The 9,297-nt window shown below is 35.0% G+C and overlaps 1 pseudogene; it reads left to right on the top strand.

The window, feature by feature from the left end:
- LOC108529666 (stabilizer of axonemal microtubules 2-like) overlaps positions 1-9,297 on the top strand; it is a 36,269-nt pseudogene that overhangs the window by 25,726 nt on the left and 1,246 nt on the right.

Raw genomic sequence — 9,297 nt, 5'->3', positions numbered from 1 at the left:
AAAAAAAAAAAAAAAAAAAAAAAAAAAAAAAAAAAAAAAAGCATTTGAAATAAATGAAAATAGAGACACAACATACCAGAACTACTGGGATGTGGCAAAAGCAAGGTTAAGAAGAAAGTTTCAAGTGCTAAATGCCTACATCAAAAGACAGAAATATCTCAAATTAACAACCTAACCTTGCAACCAAAAGTACTAGCAAAATAAGAACAAACTAAACCCAAAGCTAGCAGAAGAAATAATTAAAATCAGAGCAGAACTGAATGAAATTGAGACCCCCAAACCATACAAAGGATCAATGAAGCAAAAAGTTCATTTTTTGAAAAGATAAACAAGACTGATAGACCACTAGCCAGATTAACAAAAAAAAAAGACCTCCAAATGAGCACAATCAAAAGTGACATCACAACTGATCCCCCAGAAACACAACAGATCCTCAGAGAATATTATGAACATCTCTATGTTCACAAACTAGAAAGTCTAGAGGAAATGGATAAATTCCTGGAAACACAGATTCCCAAGATTGAATCGGGAAGAAACAGAAATCCTGAACAGATCAGTAACGAGTAAGGAAATTGAATCAGCAGTAAGAAACCTACCAACCAAAAGAGAAAAAAAACAAAAAACCCAACCCTGGACCAAATGTGTTCATTCACAGCTGAATTCTACCAGATATACAAAGAACAGCTGGTACCAATCCTGCTGAAAGTATTCCAAAAAATTGAGGAAGAGGGACTCCTCTCTGCCTCATTCTATGAAACTAGTGTGGTTCTGATACCAAAATCTGACAAAAACACAAAAAAGAAAATGACATTGAACACACAAATGAAAAAATCCTCAAAAAATACTAGCACACCAAATCCAGCAGCACATCAAAAAGTTAATTCATCACAGTCAAGTGGGTTTTATTCCTGGGATGCAAGGATGGTCCAACATATGCAAATCAATAAATGTGATTCACCACATAAATAGAATTAAAACAAAATCATATGATCATCTCAATAGATGCAGAAAAAGCATTTGATAAAATACAATATCCCTTCATGATAAAAACTCTCAACAAACTAGGCACTGAAGGAACATACCTCAAAATAATAAGAGCCATCTATGAGAAACCCACAGCCAACATCATGCTGAATGGACCAAAAACTGGAAGCATTCCCTCTGAGACCTGGAACAACACAAGGATGCCCACTCTTATCACTCATATTCAACATAGTATTGGAAGTGCTAGCCAAAGCAATCAGGCAAAAGAAAAGGCATCCAAATAGAAAAAGAGGAAGTCAAATTATCTCTCTTGGCTGACAGTATAATTTGTACCTAAGAAACCCTAAAGATCCTGCCAAAAGACTCCTAGACCTAATAAACAACTTCAGCGAAGTCTCAGGATACAAAATCAATGCACAAAAAATCAGTAGCATTTCTATACACCATAAATATTCAAGCTGAGAACCAAATCAAGAACATAATCGCATTTACAGTAGCCACACACACACTCAGTACCTGGACATCTAACCAAGGAGGTGAAAGATCTCTACAAGGAGAAAGAAGACTACACAAATGGAAAAGCATTCCATGATCATGGATAGGAAGGTTCAATATCATTAAAATGTCATACTACCCAAAGCAATCTACCAAATTATCAATATCACTTTTTTTACAGAATTAGAGAAAAACTGTTCTAAAATTTATATAGAACCCAAAAAGAGCCCGAGTAGCCAAGGCAATCCTAAACACAAAGAATAAAGCCAGAGGCATTACATCTCCCAGCTTCAAACTATACTACAAAGCTACAGTAACCAAAGCAGCATGGTACTGGTACAAAAATAGACACATAGACAAATGGAACAGAATGGAGACCCCTGAAATTAATCCAGACACCTACGACCACCTGATTGTCAACAAAAGTGGCAAAAATTAACAATGGGGAAAGGACTCCCTATATCCATAAATGATGCTGGAAAAACTGGCTAACCATATGCAGAAGGATGAAACTGGACGCCTGCTTCTCACTATATACAAAAATTAACTCAAGATGGATTAAAAGCTTAAATGTAAGACCTCAAACTATAAAAATCCTAAAAGAAAACCAAGGGAATACTCTTCTGGACATTGCTGTAGGCAAATAATTTATATCTTAAGTGCTCAAAAGCAAATGCAATGAAAATGTACAAAATGGGACTTAATTAAACTAAAGAGCTTCTGCACAGGAAGAGAAACTATCAACAGAGTAACAAACAAGCTTCATAGTAGGAGAAAATATTCACAAGCTGTGTATCCAACAAAGGGCTTATATCCAGAATCTATAAGGAAGTTAAATAAATGAACAAGAAAAAATAAAAGGTGGGCAAAGGACATGAAAAGACACTTCTCAAAAGAAAACATACAAGTGGCCAACAAACACATGAAAAAATTCTCAACATCACTAATCATCAGATGAAAGCCACAGTGAGATACCATCTCATACCAGTTAGAATGGCATTCAGCCAAACAATCCCAATACTGGGTATATACCCAAAGGAAAATAAATCATTCTATCTGCACTTGTACCTTCATTGTAGCACTTTTCACAATAGCAAAGACACGGAATCAACCCAGGTGCCCATCAATGGTGGATCGGATAAAGGAAATGCAGTATATATACATCATGGAATACCATGCAGCCATATAAAATGAAATCATGTAATTTGCAAGAACAAGGATACAACTGGAGGTATTATTCTAAGTAGTTTAACACAGAAACAGAAAACCAAATGCTGCATGTTCACATTTGTAAGTGGGAGCTAAACTTTAGGTATACATGGACACAAAGATGGAAACAATAAACACTGGAGATTCCAAAAGGGGAGAGGGAGAAGAGGACGCAAAGGTTGAACAACTACCTGTTGGGTACTGTGTTCACTAACTGGATGATGGAATCATTAGAAGGCTAAACCTCAGCATCACATAATATGCCCAAGTAACAAAACTTCACATATAATCCCTGAATCTGAAATTAAAATAAATGAAATAAATGGTATTGGGAAAACTGAATATCCACATGTGAAAGAATGAAATTGGAGTCTTTTCTTACTCTATACACAAAAACCAATTCAAAGTGAATTGAAGACTTAAATACAAGACCTGAAACCATAAAATTCCTAGAAGAAAACATGGGGAATTTCCTTGACTTTGACCTTGCCAATGGTTTTTTGGATAGGACTCTGAAAACACAGGCAACAAAAACCAAAATAGATGAATGGATTACACCAAACTAAAAAGTGTCTGTACAGCAAGCAAACAATCAACAAAAGGAAAATGCAACTTATGAATTGGTAGAAAATATGAGCAGACCATGTATCACATAAGGGGTCAATATTCAAAAAAAATAATAATAATAATAAGGAACTTACCCAACTTAATAGCAAAAAAAAAAAGTGGATTAAAATTGACCAATGTACCTGAGTAAACATTTTTCCAAAGAAGACATACAAATGGTCAATAGATATATGAAAAGGTACTCAACATCACCAATCACCAGGTAAATGCAAATCAAAACCACAGTGAGATAGTATCTCACACTTGTTAGGATGCCTGTTATAGAAAAGATAAAAGATTACAAGTGTTAGTGAGGATGTGGAGAAAAAGGAATCCTTGTACACTGTTGGTGGGAATGTAAATTGGCATAGCCATATGGAAAACAATATGACGTTTTCTCAAAAATTAAAAATGGAACTTTCATATGATCCAACTTCCCCTCTGGTGTATACCCAAAGGAAATGAAATCAGTATCTTGAAGAAATATCTACACTCTTATTTATTGCAGCATTATTCACAATAACCTAGGTAAGAAACAACCTAAATGTGCATCAATCAGTGAATGAATAAATGTGATGTGTAAATGTATGTCTGAATATATATATAGTACACATATATTCCATCGTATATTATGTAATAATATACATAATAATGATGTATAAATCTAAAAGAGGTGAATACACAGAAGCACAGGATAGAATGATGATTACCAGGGCCGGGGAAGTGGGGGAAATGGGGAAATATTGGGCAAGAGGTATGAAGTTGAAGTTGTATAGGATGAATAAATCTAGAGATCTAATATACAGCATCATGACTGTAGTTAATACTGTACTGTATACTGGAAATTTGCTGAGGGTAGATTACAGGTACTCACACCACACACACACGCACACATGCACACACATGCACACACAAAGGTTGCTGTGAGGAGATATGTTTTTCACTTTAGTAATCATTTTACTGTGTGTGTATATATAAAACACCATATAAATTTTAAATACATACAATTTTATTTAAAATAAAATATGGACTATATAAAAGAAACTTTATAATTGAGAATATAGAAAACAATAGCATGAAAATGAAATTGCCATACTATAAATAAATATGAGATATCATCAGGGGAAGACATAATTCACTGGAAAGTTAGTGGAAAAAGCAGCACTTCAAGGATTTATACTTGGTAAGTTATCACTTCAGGCCAGGCTGGGAATGCATCAGAGATAAGTAAGTATTGATATATAGAAAGAGGAGGGATATTCTAAAAACTGGTATGAAATGAGTAAAAAAGCATAGAACCAGAAAAATAAAACAGTTATTCAGTAGACACGGTGAGGACCAGAAGTTTTCAGGAATGAGAGATTGGGGTATAATTCTGTAAAGGTAGATTGAGATCAGTTTGGGAAGAACCTTGATTGCCAGGCTGAGGGGCTTGACATAAGTATAGATTTTTTAAAATCTTCTTTTAAGGGCACCAGACAGCTATAGAAGCAAAAAACTAAAATTTCAGAGAGATAGGAGCCCTTCCTCAGTGAGTTGATATGGCCAGCCATTTACTTCTCCGGGAACAATTGTCAAGTCTAGGCCTATGCTGAGGATTGAGCTTGGCATAAGCAGAGAAACTCTAGTAGGGGAAAGAGAAAGCAATGGAACACTTGAATGGGGGCTGGTAGGACTAATTGAAATCTAGAAGAGCCCCAGATATATGGCTGGTTTTCAATGTGAGACATTCACTGAATGTTTATAGGGGAGGGGGTATGATGTGCTGAGAGGCTGGACCAGAAAAATCCCACAGGAATATCCCATAGTCTTATTTGGGAGTAAATGCTTAGGAGAGAGTTCCACTAGGATGAGGTCCTTACTGCAGACACACCTCAGTCTTGTTCTTGAGACATTTGAAACTAGAGTAAGACTATGTCTAACTAAAGATGCCGTTGAGCACTGATCTAGCTCAGAGTCTGGTAAGAATGAGGTGATCTGCCCTGTATTCTAACATAGGAAAGAGCAAATTGTCTCCTGTTGAAATAACATTGATTTTAGTTTTTACGATTCTCTTATACACAACATCCAGCATATAGTAAAATGTTATGAGGCCTATGAAGAACCAGGAAATATTTGAAGAGATAATGGTCAAGACTTTTCCAAAACTGATGAAAGAATCAGCCCATAGATTCAAGAAGCTCAGCAAACTCCAAAACAAACACATAGGAAGCCACCCTAGACAACTATTGTCAAACTTGGGAAAATCAAGTAAAGGTAAAGTTTTAAAAGTAGCAAGTGAAAACTGTACATTATCTACAAAAGAAAAGTTATATCTGACTTTTAAACAGAATGATATGTGACTTTTCAACAGAAACTATGGAAGTTAAATGATAATGAAATGACACTTTAAAAGTGCTAAAGGTGCAAGAAAGATCTAGATTTTTGAAGCCAGAAAATCTGAGAATTGTATATCTAGTAAAATAGCCTTGAAAAGTAAAGCAAAGTAAAATGTTTTCAGACAAAAAAAGAAAAGCTGAGATACCTACTACAAAAGTATTGAAATTGTTCAGTTAAAAGGAAACTTATTCCAGATAGAAGCATGAAATGCAGGAAGGAATGAAGCATACAGAAAGGGTAAACAATGTGGGTAAATATAAAAGAATTTGGCAACTTAAAGTCAAAATTACTGTATTATGTTTTTACACAAATTTAAAAGTAAAATATGTTAGAACAGTAGTACAAAAGGCAAGAGGAGTTAAATAGAATTAAATTGCTTACAGGTTATTCCATTCCAGAAGTGGTAAAAGTATCTATTTAAGTTTGAGCCAGAAAATCTCATAACAAGTCAAAATTCATTTTATCTTTAAAACATAGAAAGATAAAATTCTAATAGTAAAGTGGAATAATACAAATGCCATTTATTAATGCAAAATAAGGCAGGAAATAAGGGGTATGGGAACAAAGAAGGGAAAAATCAAAAGCAAATAGCAATACAGTGAACTTAAGCCCAGCTAGATCATTACATTAAGTGTAAATTAACAAAATATTGTGATTAAAATTCAAAGATTGATTTTCACACATTAAAAGATACATTTTAAAATATGCCAGTAATTTACAACTTACATAAAATTGATAAATTTTTTGAAAATACAATTCCCCAAAAGTAACCCAAGAAGAAATAAAAGTAAAATAACCCTATATCTATAAAGGAAATTGAATTTGTAGAATTGAAGGTGTAATTTTAAACCTCACCATACAGAAATCCAGCATCTTCAGATTCTGTGTAGGATGCAGAAGGTCGGAAAGATTATGACCCCAACATAACAAGAAAAAGCCAGATAATCTACAAAATCATAAATGTGTATGAATCCTTTAGAAAGCTGAGCTCACAGGTTAACCAATTAACCTGACATTAAGGAAAAATAACTTCCACCCAGTTGAGACAGGAGGTAAGCACTGTTTCACCCAAAGCAGGGCATGGAATGAGACTAGCTGTTACACAAGTGGATAAAATAATTCATTTACATCTTTAACTAATTGCTAAAGACTTGAGTGTGAGCTACTGTGAGAGTATAGAAGCTCTGAGAACGTCAGACGCTAAAGGGGGAGTTCAAAACCACTCAGACACTTCCCTATGGATGTTCACTGTGTGATCATCAGAAAGATTGGGAAAGAGGTTGGAGACCACAGAAAGTTTCCTTCGTAGTGCAGGCATGGAGAGAATAATTGTTGTTGCAAAAGAAAAAAAGCAGGAAGCTCCATTTAAATGCCTTTAACCTACAGAACAAAAGCATTAATCCACTGCAGGAGAGGCATCACTGTGACAGCCCCAATGAATAGGTGAAGATGTATTGCAACTTGATGAAAGATAAAGGAAAAACAACAACAAGAAGCAAAATAAAACTAAACCTTGAACATGAAGAAAGAACAGGAAACTGTCTCGGGACCAACAATGAGAGACCTACTACATCAAGTGAAGGGGCAGGTGCACTGAGAGAGACCTGCTTCTGAGACCCAGGGGCACAGGGCCTGCCTAAGACTGAAGCTGGACAGGGACAACAGAGAAACTACCACACACTCACCTTCCATTTCCCAAACACAAGATTCTAAATGTGTATGCCCTTAACACTTGAGCTTCAAATACTCAAAGCAAAAACTTACAGTACTAACATAAGAAATGTAAAAATATGCATTTGTAGTTGGAAACTTCACTGTCTTTAAGTAATCTATAGAACATAGGAAAGGATAAGGATATAAAGACCTGAACAACACTATCAACAATGTTGTCCAAATTGACATTTGTAAAGCACTTCTGCCAACGATAACAGAATACACATTCTTTTCAAGTGCACATGAAACGTTCATTCAGATAAACTATATTTGGAGTCATAAAACAAACCTTAACAAACATAAAAGAATTAAAATCATGCAATGTGTGTTTTTGATCACAACAGAATTGAATTAGACATCAATGATAGAAAAAAGTGGAAAAATCACCAAATATTTGGAAATTAAACAGCAAATTACTAAATGTTTTTTCCTTAAGTATCATGAAACACTAAAAACACATGATAAAGATTATGGTGTTTTAAAGGTGTTGCTAGAATGTTATCAATAAATATTCCAGAACAGATAATAAGTATTCCAGGCATATGAGCAGAGGCATATTTATGGGGAGAAAATCAATTTTCTGCAATTAGCTAGAACTGACATTCATGCTATTGTATGCTATTACATCCATCTCTCAGTGTCCAAATTCTTGCTTCCATTTTGAAAACCAAAGCTGGTTTGGTGAGGGAAAATGTTGTCTTCTGTTTACTCTCTTACAATGAAAATCTTTTTTCTCTTGTGTGGTAGCAAGAATTCTCCCTATATGATTGTGTGGAACTGTAGATCTTTAATAACATCTGTGATTTCTTTTAGCTAGTGAAAAATCTTGTTATACTTTTATACTTTTGTTTGCAAAGAAGAGAGATTCCCTCATGGTGCCTCAAGAAAAAAAGACTCTGGTAAAGCTTCAGGTGAACTGAAAATGGAAAACTATCAGGTGCCAGGGAGCTTCAAGGAAGAGCTTTTTCCCTTCATCCCCGCAGTGAGCTACATGATTTCTCTCACAGCACCTTCACTTCCCTTCACTCATCTGCTCTGACTGCCACTTTCCTAACTGGCCACCTCTGCCTAGTTATCATTTTTGTTTCTTTACAGGTCTGTTTTGAATGTGACTTCAGCTTTCCATGGCTCTTCAGCACTACCTCCTGGAATCCTTTTCAATTCTCCCATTTCTATCTCACTCATTATTTTCAATTTTAGGTTTACAAGAATAAGAATGCTTGATCTAGCTCATCTTTTCTGTCAGTTTGTCTTCAAGGTCTCTGCTGGCCTAAAGGTCACCTATTCTTGAGTCAGGTGCCCTCTCTCATCCAAACATCAGTAACTTGATCATTTAGTCCAAAAGTTGGCCATTTTGGCAGAAATGGATAAACATTTTATCTCGTTGAAGAAGATATCCACATAATAAGTTTTCAAGGTTTGACCTTTCCTGTAAATACTGCATAGACTTTAGTTCTGATTTTAGTATGTTATCTTGTATAATAAATTTCTTTTATAAATTAATTTTGGTATTTAGAAATACATATTTTGAGGTGAAGTCAATTTTATGGTATTTCCTAGCTTATTATCTTCCTCATCTAGAAATAGAAAACACAAATAATCCTTATTTGAAATATAAACATTTCAGTTTTAGTGAAGTGTACCATTACCAACTTGTAATGATATTACAAGTCATCACTCTGTAGACACGAGAGTGAACCAAAATGCTCCACAGTCTAGGTAAACTGCAGGAAGTAGGCTTAAGGTTATTTAACTTCCAAACCCCAGATCTTTGCTCTGATGGTCACTTCAAATTCTACAATTTCAAACACCTTTGAAGGCATTCAGTTAAGGCCTCTGGCCTCTAGATGGCCCTCTATCTTTTGGGAATGCCTTAAAGTCCATTTCATGAGGGAAAGTTGAAGCCAGAGA

Source organism: Rhinopithecus bieti, unplaced genomic scaffold, assembly GCF_001698545.2.
Source record: "Rhinopithecus bieti isolate Rb0 unplaced genomic scaffold, ASM169854v2 scaffold_7045, whole genome shotgun sequence".
Classification (NCBI taxonomy): Eukaryota; Metazoa; Chordata; class Mammalia; order Primates; family Cercopithecidae; genus Rhinopithecus; species Rhinopithecus bieti.
This window is presented reverse-complemented; position numbering and strand designations above follow the sequence as displayed.